This window comes from Lactuca saligna, chromosome 4 (genome assembly GCF_052625555.1).
Source record: "Lactuca saligna cultivar CGN05327 chromosome 4, ASM5262555v1, whole genome shotgun sequence".
In the NCBI taxonomy this organism is placed as follows: Eukaryota; Viridiplantae; Streptophyta; class Magnoliopsida; order Asterales; family Asteraceae; genus Lactuca; species Lactuca saligna.
Genome location: NC_136420.1, coordinates 2,399,466 through 2,414,893, shown reverse-complemented (window position 1 = coordinate 2,414,893; position 15,428 = coordinate 2,399,466). Strand labels below are relative to the sequence as shown.

The following is a 15,428-nucleotide window of genomic DNA, read 5'->3' as shown; positions in this document are numbered from 1 at the left end:
ATGACTAGGCTAGAGTAGGGATTGTTACTCAGCTGAATGATTTTTGCAGTTAGCATGTCTTTGATCATTTTCTCATTCTCTCCTTTTTAGAAGTGGGGTATCTATACGATTGCACACTGATGGGAGATGTTCCTTCTTTCAAAATGATGTGGCAACTTGAAAAATACCCTTTAATATATCACTGTGACATCCCCAAAATCACGGCCAGAAAAGACCGGTTTGTTTATGCTTTGTTTAAAAATCAGAGTAACATTTTTAAATAAAAGTGTTGCGGAATTTATCCCAAAACAAAATATGATAAAGATTTATTAAAAGCATTTCCATAGAAATGTATTTCATTAAAAGACTCGGGATGTCATGTTCGTACAGATCAAAAGCATAAACAGTACAATACAAACCTTACTACATTATTTCATATCTACAAGTCTATATCCGTAATCCCTCGTCCAAACATCATATCTATGCTCAAGCTCCACTACCTGTAATACATAAAACTGAGTGGGTCAGGCTTGGGAACCTGGTGAGCACATAGGGTTTTCAACCCACAATAAATAAGTTTATTAATTTCATCAATCAACAATAACCCGATTACCCGTTCCCACTATCCTCACTTTACGTCGCTAAACACCTATCATAAGGGACCTAGCCCAAGGATCATCATTGGGATGGACACTACTTCTAAGGGGATTCCTCAGCATTAGATGTCCTAAAGGCAACCATGTAGGGGATGGAGTACATCTGGTGAGCACACAGTTCAAAAAAACACACAGTTCGAATAAACACCTACAGGTTGCGAGCCTGCTAGTGTTCCACTGGACTGTCTAGAATAGTCCGTGGTCGTCATCTATACTCCGCTAGATGACTGGATCATCAATAACATCTATAACGAGGCCTCTCATTATTTTATTTTGTCACACAACAACTATTACATCTACCTATGTTTTACCCAACACATTTTATAGATATAAAATACATATACAGTTTAAATCTTTGAAAACATGTATAAAACGTTCATACCACATAGATAGCAAGTATTCAGATAATATGCACACATAGCACGTAATTTATATTAAATACTTCATATCTATGTGTAAGCTGAAAGTAACTGTGCACTCACCTGATTAGGTGGTGACTCAGCACTCGGACAGCGCTTCGATACTCTCAAAATGATATTCCTTCGATAAAACCTAGTATCGATACCACTAGGGTTTAGTTTAACGATAACCGCGACAAATTAATTAGTCCGAGTATTATTAAGCGTTAATAATTACTCGATATAACTCTTAATAATAGCCCAAATAATTATTTTAAGGACCTAATAACATTCCTATAATTATTTGAAAGCTATATTAAAAATTGCGTAAGCGTAGCATACTTACAGCGAATTTTATCGAGAACCGGGACTTAATTGGAGCAGCGTTTTGAAACTGAAAGACTCCTTTTTCTCGGGACTCCGGGAACCTCGGGGCTTCCCTAGGGTGCTAGGGGATTTTTCTAGGGCTTAGGGGTGGTTTGGGGTTGTAGAGAGAGAGAAAGGATTTTGGTGTGAAAAATGAGGGCAGCCTCAGCCTCCTTTTATAGGTGCGAAGCCTCGGTGGTACGCAGGGCGTTCAGCAGCTACGCGGGGCGTAGCTTCGGATCAAACCTCCAGGTGTCAAGCTTCGCATGGTGCTACGCGGCCTGATCTCGGACCACATGAAGACCCTTCGTACGCGACGCGTTTTGAGCTCGGACGCTGGGCGTAGCGAGGGGCGACGCGTCACTTATCCGAGGCGGGTACTGAGTCAGCAATGGAGGGTCCAGATTGTGCCACGTCATTAATCTCGCAACAGACTTCGCAAATTTCCTTCTCGACTTCTAAAAATCATAACTTTCGCATACGAGCTCCGTTTTCAACGTTCTTTATATCTACGCGAAGGTGAGAATGTACTCTACAACTTTTGTTTAGACTTTGTCGGCTAATTTTGGTTCGATTTTAAATTTTATATTATTAACAGGCCGGGACACGATTGGTCCGTTAAATCCTCATAACTTCTTCTTCCGACATCCGTTTTCGCCCATCTTTTTCTTTTTACGCTACTCTTAACGAGATCTTCGATTCTTGTTTAGGTCGTGTCGGCTAAAAACCGCTCGATCTAATACTCGAATTTCGGGTTGTACACTGCTATTCCGAAACTTCGAAAAATCATAACTTCTTCATATGAAGTCAGATTTGGGCGTTCTTTTTATCGATGTTCTTAGTTTAACATATTCTACGACTTTCATTTAGATCGCTAAGGCTAAATCTCGCTCTATCGTAAATTCACTATTCACGCTTCCCGGTATCGTGTCGGTTCTGTTGTGAATCTTCGACGGGTCATAACTTCTTCGTTATAAATCGGATTTCGGCGTTCCTTATTGTTGGATTAGTGTCTAAGTCCATAACTATTTTGGTATGTACTTGACCCGATGGTGCATGGTCCTTTTGGGTTGCCTTCACCAAAGCAACTTAATTGGAGAAATAAATAGAGAGAGAGGTTACTATGATATATTAATATGTTATAAGAATAATATATTAAAGGACAAATCATATTTGTTTAATTAATATTGGTCAATAATTATTTAGGAATTAATTTTGTGATCAAGTGTAATTAATTAAACTAGAGGGGTTGATTTGTAATTATGTGATAGTTACAAAATAAGGTAAGGATTATCTTATTATTAGGTTGGACGAATTTAAGGTGATAAGGCCTTAGAATACGACTATGATAAGGATTCAAGGATTATCTTATGGGTTGCTTTGTGGATAAGCAACTAGATAAGGATAATGACTGAAACCCTATCTCTACACCTATATAAAGACCCCAAGGCTCATGAATTCGTGTAAGCCTTCCCAAGAAGTCCTAAGGACAAATTCTAAACTCTCTCTTCTCTCTCTTTATACCTTCTCCATTTGCTCTTGGTGTTTGTAAGCCATTAGAGGAGTGACACTTGTGACTCTAAGCATTCCAAAGTCAATTCAAGGAGGAATTAGGATTGTTATTACTCTATAACAATCAAGGTATGTTCTTAAACCCATTCATATGTTAATATCGATTTCATATACTAGAATTAGGGTTTATAGTCTTGGATTCAAAGCATGTACAATAGAGAAACCTAGATCCAAGCATTAGGGTTTGTATGAGCACACAGGATGTCTTATGACCAAAACCCATCAGTGGTATCAGAGCTTAGGATGGTTTCAATTGTATTGATGCATTGTATATCTAAAAAATTCAATTTTTGATGTTTTAGAGGCTGGACTCGCCGAGTCCATAGTTGAACTCGCCGAGTCCAGGGTGACTCGACGAGTCCAGGCTTGACTCGACGAGTCAACTCGTCAGATAATGCTTATCTCGGGATTTCTTGCTGTTTTTGCATATGGATAGTTACCTTATCATGTTAGATCAATATTAATCCGATTATATGATATATTTGACTATATTTTCGATTTAAATGAAGATATTTATCAATTAATAAGATAATTGTTTCCTTATAAGATAATTGATTAATTATTTTGAGTAAATTGATAAATTGTTTTGCAAGAAATCATTAAATAAATCAAATATAAATAATTATGTGATTAAATGTTAATTTAAAATTATTTGTTATTTGATCCTTGTTGTTATGAAAAGTTTCATATTTTCCCCTTTAGGTTTATAGTTTAAATTTGAACCCAAAAGTTTTGAAGTTTTGAAATTTAAATAGTTAAAACCCTAATGTTTTGAAAAAGGTTTCAAAACTTGCCCTCAAGTTTTGGAATTTAAAAAGTTGATTAAAAGTTAATTAGGAATGTTAAATTCTAAAACCCTAGAAATGTTTTGAAAAGTTCAAATACACCCTTATGGTTTTATTAATTAATTAAGGAGTATAATTAAAAGAGATTTAATAAATCCATAAAAGTTTAGGTTAACCATTTAATTGAATTAAAAGTGTAATTGTTAAAGTTAACCACATAGTATTTTAAAAGTATAAAATGCACCCTATACTATATATAACATTAAAGGTCTAACATTATATATATGTATGAGTAAAAGTCAGTCTTACCGTTAGTAGGCCTCATTCACGAAGCTGGTCTATAAGGGGTGTTTAAGGAAATTGCCTATAAAATGGCGATTGAATGGTTATCCACTCTTACCCACCGCACTCTTGACTAGTGGAGGGTCGTTAGCCGAACGGGTAGGATAGGACAAAACCTTCCATTATAAGTATAATGAAATACATAGTAACTAAATGTTTTGCAAATTCCCAATCTTAGTTACTTAGGCAAAAGTGAATTGATGCAATTCCATGAAATTACACTTTGTGCCCTTGTGAAGACGTTAGTTGAGCGTGTGTGGTTTACCGGCACACTAAATGGTTCTAAGAAAAGGTAGCAAAGGGTGACTCAATGTTTGTCATAGTTCGGTGGAGCGTCTGTGGTTTACCGACACATCGAATAGGTGATTGTAACATGTGAGGCCACCATGTAAGTTTGCATGGTTATTCACACCCGCTTTGTGATCCTCGGCATCCCAGTCACAAACAAGAGGGGCATATCGAGATTTAAACATGCCATTGAAAGTTCAATGAATCTCAAAGGATCTAGGAGTTTTCATAAATTTAAAACTTAAATTTCTTTTTTCGTTTTTCGTGGTGGAAATTAGTGAATCGTCATTCACTTACCTTCAAATATTCTGCAACTAGATTACGACATCCCTTTTCTAGGTTGTAGCGTATTGTGTTGGGTTCTAGCCTTAGTATCTCATTTGGGTGATTTACTAAGGACTCAATCGATCAACTAACTTGAATTTGTTTTCTCCCGTTTTGTAGATGTCAAAGTTCGACAACTATGGTCTTCCCAAATCCCGTGGAACAAGCATTCCACATGAAGATGATATTCCACGATTCGATCGAGGAACAAGAAATCATACTTCACTTCCTCCTCCTCCTCCAATTGTTCTCCCTAACCCACAAGATAGAAGAATTGAAAGGTTCAATATCACTAAATCCCTATTGGAAATGAAACATGAAGATGGTAAGCCCGTGTGTGCCCACGTTCTAGGAATGAAATCACACATTGATAGGTTGATAATTTTGGGTGTGTCATTCCCAGATAAGTTGGCTGTAAATTGGGTTTTGCAGTCACTTCCTGAATCATATAATGAGTTCAAAAGAAAGTATTATATGATGGATCATGACGACAACCTCATTGACCTAACCTACATGCTCATTGCTGCTGAATCAGAAATGATTTGGCGAAGCAATGGAGCGTATTTGTTGGGAGAGTCAACCGACCATGCTTCCGAGGACGTTCTAGGAGAACCTGCACAAAGCATTTAGCACATAAAAGCATTTTAGGCACAATTCCTAAAATAATCTAGTGTTCACACCTCACAATCATCGCTTAGCATTCTAAGTTTAAGTCTAGAAATCCTACAAATTCCTAGTTCGCTTAAACTAATGCTCTGATACCAACTGTGACATCCCCAAAATCACGGCCAGAAAAGACCGGTTTGTTTATGCTTTGTTTAAAAATCAGAGTAACATTTTTAAATAAAAGTATTGCGGAATTTGTCCCAAAACAAAATATGATAAAGATTTATCAAAAGCATTTCCATAGAAATGTATTTCATTAAAAGACTCAGGATGTCATGTTCGTATAGATCAAAAGCATAAACAGTACAATACAAGCCTTACTACATTATTTCATATCTACAGGCCTATATCCGTAATCCTTCGTCCAAACATCATATCTATGCTCAAGCTCCACTACCTGTAATACATAAAACTGAGTGGGTCAGGCTTGGGAGCCTGGTGAGCACATAGGGTTTTCAACCCACAATAAATAAGTTTATTAATTTCATCAATCAACAATAACCCGATTACCCGTTCCCATTATCCTCACTTTACGTCCCTAAACACCTATCATAAGGGACCTAGCCTAAGGATCATCATCGGGACGGACACTACTGCTAAGGGGATTCCTCAGCATTAGATGTCCTAAAGGCAACCATGTGGGGGATGGAATACATCTGGTGAGCACACAGTTTAAATAAACACACAGTTCGAATAAACACCTACAGGTTACGAGCCTGCTAGTGTTCCACTGGACTATCTAGAATAGTCTGTGGTCGTCATCTATACTCCGCTAGATGACTGGATCATCAATAACATCTATAACGAGGCCTCTCATTATTTTATTTTGTCACACAGCAACTATTACATCTATCCATGTTTTACCCAACACATTTTGTAGATATAAAATACATATACAGTTTAAATCTTTGAAAACATGTATAAAACGTTCATCCAGCATAGATAGCAAGTATTCAGATAATATGCACACATAGCACGTAATTTATATTAAATACTTCATATCTATGTGTAAGCTGAAAGTAACTATGCACTCACCTGATTAGGTGGTGACTCAGCACTCGGACAACGCTTCGATACTCTCAAAATGATATTCCTTCGATAAAACCTAGTATCGATACCACTAGGGTTTAGTTTAACAATAACCACGACAAATTAATTAGTCCGAGTATTATTAAGCGTTAATAATTACTCGATATAACTCTTAATAATAGCCCAAATAATTATTTTAAGGACCTAATAACATTCCTATAATTATTTGAAAGCTATATTAAAAATTGCGTAAGCGTAGCCTACTTACAGCGAATTTTATCGAGAACCGGGACTTAATTGGAGCAGTGTTTTGAAACCGAAAGACTCCTTTTCTCGGGACTCCGGGAGCATCGGGGCTTCCCTAGGGTGCTAGGGGGTTTTTCTAGGGCTTAGGGGTGGTTTGGGGTTGTAGAGAGAGAAAGAATTTAGAGAGAGAAAGGATTTTGGTGTGAAAAATGAGGGTAGTCTCGGCCTCCTTTTATAGGTGCAAAGCCTCGGTGGTACGCAGGGCGTTCAGCAGCTACGCGGGGCGTAGCTTCGGATCAGACCTCCAGGTGTCAAGCTTCGCATGGTGCTACGCGGCCTGATCTCGGACCACATGAAGACCCTTCGTACGCGGCGCGTTTTGAGCTCGGATGTTGGGCATAGTGATGGACGATGTGTCACTTATCCGAGGCGGGTACTGAGTCAGCAATGGAGGGTCCAGATTGCGCCACGTCATCAATTTCGCAACAGATTTCGCGAATTTCCTTCTCGACTTCTAAAAATCATAACTTTTGCATACGAGCTCCGTTTTCGACGTTCTTTATATCCACGCGAAAGTGGGAACGTATTCTACAACTTTCGTTTAGACTTCGTTGGCTAATTTTGGCTCCATTTTAAAATTTATATTATTAACGGGCCGGGACACGATTGGTCCGTTAAATCCTCATAACTTCTTCTTCCGACATCCGTTTTCGCCCATCTTTTTCTTGTTACGCTACTCTTAACGAGATCTTCGATTCTCGTTTAGGTCGTGTCGGCTAAAAACCGCTCGATCTAATACTCGAATTTCGGGCTGTACACTATTATTCCGAAACTTCGAAAAATCATAACTTCTTAATACGAAGCCAGATTTGGGCGTTCTTTTTATCGATGTTCTTAGTTTAACATATTCTACGAGTTTCGTTTAGATCGCTAAGGCTAAATCTCACTCTATCGTAAATTCACTATTCACGCTTCCCGGTATCGTGTCGGTTCTGTCGTGAAACTTCGACGGGTCATAACTTCTTCGTTATAACTCGGATTTAGGCGTTCCTTATATGCACGGAAACCTTGAGACATATTCTACAACTTTATGTAGAGATATCGGGATTATCTCACACTTTAATTTTGACGCTCATTTTTATTCTTTATTAATTATACATTTATAATTAAATAATAAACCCATAAACACACATAATTCACATAATACTCAAATATTTCATTTTTATTACTTCAAAAAGAGTTACAAGAGTTGACCTAGACTATTACATTGACAAAAATGCTTAGCCCTGAAACCCGGGCGTTACAATCTAAGACCTGTTTTATGAATGTAGGAACTTCTCTTGGAGATGCAAGAGTTTTTCCCAAAGTTTGTTCTTCGTGTAATTTCACCTGTTGATCTCCCTGATTGAACTCAATTGTTTGTATCATCCAATTGGTTTAAGTGGATCCAAGAGTTTGTAAACATTTCATTCCCAAAATGGCATCAATACTGCCTAGTCTTAGATGTAAGAATTCTTGTGTGATACCAATCCCTTGGAGTTGTAATAAGATCCCCTGACATACTCCTATTCCGGCTTCATCATCATTGGTTCCCATTTTGACCCCATAAGGTTCGGTATCACTGATCGGGATTCCCAAAAGTTAAACTACTCGAGAGGAAATGAAATTATGTGTTTCACATGGATCAATAAGGGTCACCACTAAATTGAGGGACACTTCCACAGGATCGACAACCTTTGTGGTTTCGATTTGGGCTTCCAGTTCTTCGTTATTGTCAGTGGTAGGATCTCCAGGTTATCTTCATCGAGCAAGATGACATTCATTTGTGTTTTGCACTTATGGTTGATGTGTCATTTTTCATTGTACTTGTAATAGAGGCCCTTGGTTCACTTCTCATTGATCTGTGATTCCGTTAAATATCAGAAGGGATTAGGTTTTCTTCCCATTCCGATGGTGTTAGAAGAATGATACATTCCACCACTAGGTCGTGTCACAACTTGATAGTTGATATATCTATCGGGTGCCCAAGGATCCAAAACCAAAGCTTCTAATGGACTTGTTCTTTTCCTCGATTTTTAGGCTAAGCCCATAGCTTGGTCCAAATCTCTTGGAATCCACGTTCGTATTCCAGCCCTTATTTTGGGCTTGAGTCTTGTGATGAATGTCTCCATGGTTATGAATTGACGAATATAGTCACTCATTGTCCTAATTTGCTCAAGCAAAACCCATTGTTCATATAGGTTCCTCCATGAATAGACCAAAAAATTGTGGAGAAAAAGAGATTTCATACCTTCCCAAGTGTCGATCATTTTTTGCTTGTTGGACCATCAGAACCAGGATAGGGTGTCTCTGCTAAGGCTGAAAATGGTGGCCTCCACTTGTTCCTCGTTGATGAGTTAATAGATTGCAAAGTATCTCTTAACTTGCACGATCCACCCATCAGGGTTTGTACCATCAAATAGAGACATATCGACCTTATGATGTTTGTAATCAAATCTCCCCCTCCATATGTATGTTCCATCAAAGGAACCAAAAACCAATCCAAAACCTCCATCCATCGACCCTGTTGGACCTCCCTCGAATTCAGGGTTCTTCCTTTAGGGGTTTGAGTTAGGTGTTACCAAACCAGAGTTATTGACCTCCGAGCTTTAACCCTTATCCATCTTCTATAGTATTAGACCCATCTTTCTCAACATCTCATTCTGAATGACTCTGGCGTCTTCAATGGTTCGAGGTCTTTTTTTCTGCCGCGCATATGTTCTTCCCAACACTAGCCATGTTATGATACCAATTGATGAGACCTTAATAGGACCTTACCTAAGATACAACAACAAGAATAAGAACAACAAGTTACTGAAAATTTCTAAAAGATGATATTAATGATTCTTCCACGTTCGAGAGGTGGAAAACTCTCCAAGGGTCAAAGACCTTTTACAAAATTCTTCACACCTATAATAAAGGAATAAAATAGTTATAAATGGGGTTTTATGCGGAAAAGTCCCATTATTTTGAGAAAAAAATTGATAAAGTCCTAAAAAAAAAATTTGAACAAAAAAGTTCCATTATTTTGGGAAAAGCATATAATCTGTATTTTCCTATTAAAATATAAAAAATGAATTTTTCGTTAATTTGGACAAAATGTTAAAAAAAATCAGTACATTTCCATTCAAAAAAAAACTTTTAGGACTTTATTAAAAAATTTCCTAAAATAATGAGACTTTTCTACATAAATCCCCTATAGATACTCTCAAAGTTTGGACTACAAGGTAGACAGTAGAGATGAGATTTAAAACCGGAACCGGAATCGGACCGAACCTGAACCGGAATATATAAAACTGGTTCTGGTTCCGCGTTTAAAAATTGGCTTTATTTGGGTTCCGAGGAATCCGGGTTTTGGTCCATCGAGTCCGGGTAAACGGGGTCTAAGAACCGGAACCGGTGTTAGGAACCGGAACCACTTTTAGGGATTGGAACCAGTTTTTGTGAAACGTTTAAAAATGCATATCTCATTCGTTTTAAGTCGGATTGAGATACAGCTTTTTCAATTGTGTACTTTAGAGTTTGTAGATGATTTCATACTATAAATTTGTTATTTTTAGTTTTGTATTCATTGATTTACAGTCCCCCAAAGTCGAGATATCAAAGTTGGAAGTTTTTACTTTTTCAACTTTTTTGTATTCTGTGAAAGTTTTAAAACGTACATATCTTATTCGGTTGAAGTCAGATTGACATGCGGTTTTTTTCATCTTATAGCTTAGAGTTTGTTCATGATTTTAGACTATAATTTTGTTATTTTTTGTTTAATATTCAATGATTTAAAGTTCTCCAAAGTTGGGATATCAAAGCTGAAATTTTTTTAACTTTTCAGCTATTTGTTTTTATACTTTTTATTATGTGAAAACATTAATACATGCATATATCATTCGTTTAAAGTCGGGTTAACATGAGTTTTTTCTGGAGTATAGTTTAGACTTTGTACATGAGTTTAAACTATAATTTTGTCAATTTTGTATTCATATTCAATGACTTACAGTCCTCCGAAGTTGGAATATCAATATGAAAATTTTCAAAGTTTAACACACTAAGTAGTAAGTAATTGCAAAAAAATTCCGGTATTTTTGGGTTTTCCGGTTCTAAACCCACTTTATCCGGTTCCAACCTACCCACTTTTATGTTTCCGGGTTTTCCGGTTCTAGACCCACTTTACCCGGTACCGTACCTGGAACCGAACCGGAACTGTTTCCTATATACCGATCCGATTTCCGGTTCTACAAAATTCCATTAAACGGTTCTGGGTTTTCCGGGTCCGGGTCCATCCAGTCCGGGTTTAGACCCACTTTCATCCTTATTTATTGGCTTTTTACCTCAAGCTTGACATTAAGTCAAACAAAACAACCAAGAAAGATTTATTGCCCTACCTTGTCATTCTACCTCAGGAATCTTGAACCCTATTAGCTCTAAAGGTCCCCAAATAATCAAATAAGATGTTTGTAATATGTTAGGCAACAAAAAATTTTGATGATGTATTTGCCTTCATTATCAAACTACACACTTTAATTATATTTGTCTCGTTCTCAACAACTCTTTTCCACCTGTTAATGGTAGTGAAGACATCATATTTATCTTGTTGAAAATAAACCTATACCATTATGTGATGGAATCAACTGTGAAAGTAACATAGTAGTGCGATCTTCCTATTGATGATACATCAACATGAACCAACTCCTATCTACTAGCGGGCCTTTGGTGATGTCCCCATCTTCGCATGAATAATAGAATTCCAATTCCAACATGCAAACAAGCACACCCTTAGTGTCATTCTCTTTGGTCTAATAACTTTATATTCTCTTTTAGTTCATTGTAATTGAAGACATGAAATACAAGATGAATTTTTTCCTAGTTAGTTTCTCTATATTGTTATTGAATTTGTTGTTTGTGTTTGTACATTAACATTACCTACTGGGGAATAAATTCGATATGAGCACCTGCACCAAAGTTTGGTTTTTCTTTCAACCTGGTACTCAAGGGTGCCTGTTCATCCTTTATCATTTATAGTTTTAGGAATCAACAACACATCTTGTTCAAGTAATGTCGTGGGCTTTATAGTTGATGGGCCACACTTTGGTTTTGGGCCAACTTTTGTTACCCCACCAATGTCATTATGGTTGCAATCTAATTACTGGCTATGGTTCAGTCTTTAGTCTTTAGTGTGGGGCTTATCCTTCCTTGGCACCAGAAAAGCTGAATAATACAGCTGTTTATATATTTTTCGGGCTAATTCATTTGCAGAAAAATCTGACCAACTTTGAAAACAAAAAATGTAAGTACCAAACTTCCAGCTCACTGTACTTTGGTTGACTCATGATATGCTCTATCAGCAGAAGAAATCCGTTAAGTTGTTCCACTTCCCACATCACATTATGTTTCTTTAGGCCTTGGTTCCATTTGTATTGAAATGATCCATTCTGATTGATATTCCAGAAATCCGGATATATATATAATGGGCCTACCAGTCTCCTTATTATCCGGATGAGATATATCATATATTAACTTCTCACCAAAATAAAAAAACTGCAAGTTTAACTTAAATTGAACAATTTTGGAACACAGCCAAAGTTGGTTACCTTTCTGTATATGCTATTTGCCTTTTTTTTTTTTATTAAGGTGGCAACTAATCAATGGACTTAAAATGGTTGATTATCTGACTAGCTATTGTTCAGTGTGGAGGTTATGGTTTCCAGGTATCATAAAAGCTGCCTTCAGGCAGAAGAGAGAAGCACCCTTCAAGATAATATGGTAAGTAAGTATGTAATTTGTGATCTATCATTTAAATTTTGTATTCAGTCTTTGATCATATATAACACTAAATCTTCCAATCCAATACACAGGAAATTAACAACACGTGTACAAGATTCCAAACATGCAATGAGCTTCTACAGTCAGTAAGAAGGTATACATATCATGCTTGCACTACACTAGCTACATATTTAATGCTGCTCTTATGCATACACGTTCTAGAAAGGTGTCATCTTTCTCATCTGGCTCCCATTTTATTCAATCCATCTGGATCTCCTGAATTGTAGTTTTTTGTTTTTTATTATTTTGTGGTATGATGCTCTGTTCCATATAATATTGGAAAGTTAATGAAAACAGAACTGATAGATGTTTCTTATATATCTATTCTTATTGATTGAGGATTGACAATAATCTTTGTTTGCACAGACACAGGTAATGATGGAGCGCATATATATCAAGCTTTCATGAACAGGTATGCATATGGAAATTGTTGATTATCTTTAATGAAGGTCGGTTTTTCTTTTTTATGACCTTCGTGACTCCTTTTTTTTTTTGTCTCAAATAAAATAAAAATACGATTAAATACGTGTCTTATGAAGCAAGCTTGACAAAATGCAGGAAAGGAAATTAAGCGAGGAAAAGAAACAACTGAAGCAGCAGGTACGTACGTACGTAAATATCTTATTAACATGAAAATTGCAAAGATTTTCCTCACTTGTTTATGTCTAAAAGAGCGTATATATAGTTGGAGGTTATGTTATTTGAAGAAAAAAAAAGTGATGAAATGCTGTTGACTTACAGTTGCAGGTGGCAAACCAGACAGATGATGTTGAGGACGGTGGTGGAGGAGGTGGTCTCGGGGAGACTGCAGCTAACCAGTATTGTTGCCACCAGACCACAGATCCACTCCAACAACTTCTAACACTCCCTCTCTTCAAGGATTAACAATTACTTCCCTACAAATCAATATAAATATGTTTAGAATTAATTAATGGGAATTATAAATATCCTAATATCGATTCATCACCAGATCAGACTCTTGTGTAGGCTGTTGTTGAAGCACATTTTTTTCAGCAATAATTAATAAGGTTTATCTTTAATTGTCGACGAATTGAATGAAGCTCCTTCAGTTAGGCGTGCGTCTTTGTCTTTTAGAAAGAAGAAAGAAAGCTACTACTTGCTGCCTACGTACGTACGATAACTATCATACAAAAAAAAAAAAATAAATAAATAAATAAAAAAATAATAATAATAATAATAATAATAATAATAATAATAATCCGGTTATTGGATCATTTTTATATTCTACCCTTAAATAATTATTTTAATTTTTTTCCTAAAATAAAGTAATTATTACAAAATAATTATATTTTATTAATTATAGGTTTTAATGGGTGAGGTCAAGAGTTCTACTCTTGGCTGAACACATTTTTGGGATTTTTCCTAGATTTGCGTGGGTTCGATTGTTGCCTTGTTGGTTCTCTTTGATGGCGAGTGGTGCCCATTTTTGTGGTTCACCAGACATTCCTGATCTATCGGATCGGATTATCTTCTATTTGTTGGTTCAAAAAAAAAAAACATAATATTAGACCCCTCATGATTATTTATATTTTACTTTAAATAAAACTAATAATTACATAATAAAATGGTTCAATATAAAGATTTGTTTATATATATATATATATATATATATATATATATATATATATATATATATATATATATATATATCACTTTTATAAAAAAAAAAGTATTAAAATAAAAATATATTTATTTTTTTCAAATCATAAAATATTTTAAATAAAAAAAATTAATTATTTTTTATGTTTTTAAATAAAAGAGAAGAATCAGATTTTTGGTGTGTGTACATTTCAGATTAGTGTATGGTTGTGTACACATATAAAACAATGGTCGCTATAAATATATGTACCGTCACTACATTTTCTATTAATAATACTTAGTTTTCATTTAAATATTTGATACTCCCTACATCCCAAAATTATTGTTCACAGATAAAAAACACACATATTAAGAAAAATAATAATTAGTTTTGTCTTTTTGAATAAAATGACCCTCTTGTCCTTTTCTGAAAGCAATGAGAATTGTGCATTTGCAATTATTTTAGTTTGCTTTATTAAATGTTAGGGGTAATATGGTAAAAGTGTATATCTACTTTTGGTAGTGGATAATAATTTTGGGACAAACTAAAATAGTAAAGTGGACAATAATTTTGGGACGGAGAGAATATCATTTTATTTTTATTTCTTGGTTTATAAAAATATTAAAATGTATAGGAAATGTTGACACATTGTATTATTATTTGATTATACAAAAATAAAATATATAATAAATCAAAAATTGATATTAATTAAATGATAGGTACGAGTTTCAAAAAAATAGCTTTTAGGAATCAAACAAGCTATTGATATTATAAATACACGGAAATTTATACCTAAAAAATCATTAATGAGAGGATCCGTTAAGAAAATCGGGGGTCCAATTAGTAGGACCCTTTGTTTGTTTAGGCTAGTTGGTCCATGTGTCGTTATGTAACTATATCATTATTATTATTTTTTTTTTCTGCTTGAAAGAAAGGAAACAACGAAACGGTATAATTAAGAACTACTACTATTAAACTAGTATTTTTGAATTATAAAGAAACGAAACGAAACGTTATAAGAAAGATATGATATTTTAGGGATATTAACAAAAATATCACAAATTATATGAGTTATTTTATACGACTTAATTTCCAAATTGCCCATTCCTGAATTACTTAAATAGTAGGTATAAAAGCCTAAATCTTAAATATTACTAAAAGAGAAACTTTATGACATCATCTTAAATAATCTGGATCATTAATTGTATTTCAATCTTATTTTTTCCACCCTTAGATCAAATTGATTACATCATCTTCCCCATATGGAATGTATTTAATTCCAATAAATGCTTTTCAATCATCAATCAATAATTTACATTCG

At 35.3% G+C, this 15,428-nt stretch overlaps 1 long non-coding RNA gene across 1 annotated transcript; it reads right to left on the bottom strand.

Moving 5' to 3' along the window:
* Positions 1–12,477: 12,477 nt before the first annotated feature.
* Positions 12,478–13,613, bottom strand: LOC145044286 (uncharacterized). Its single transcript, XR_013681262.1, has 3 exons — positions 13,475–13,613; positions 13,247–13,403; positions 12,478–12,768 (listed from the first exon to the last, which is right to left on the bottom strand). It is a non-coding gene; the product is annotated as an uncharacterized LOC145044286 (long non-coding RNA).
* Between the last annotated feature and the right edge of the window lie 1,815 nt (positions 13,614–15,428).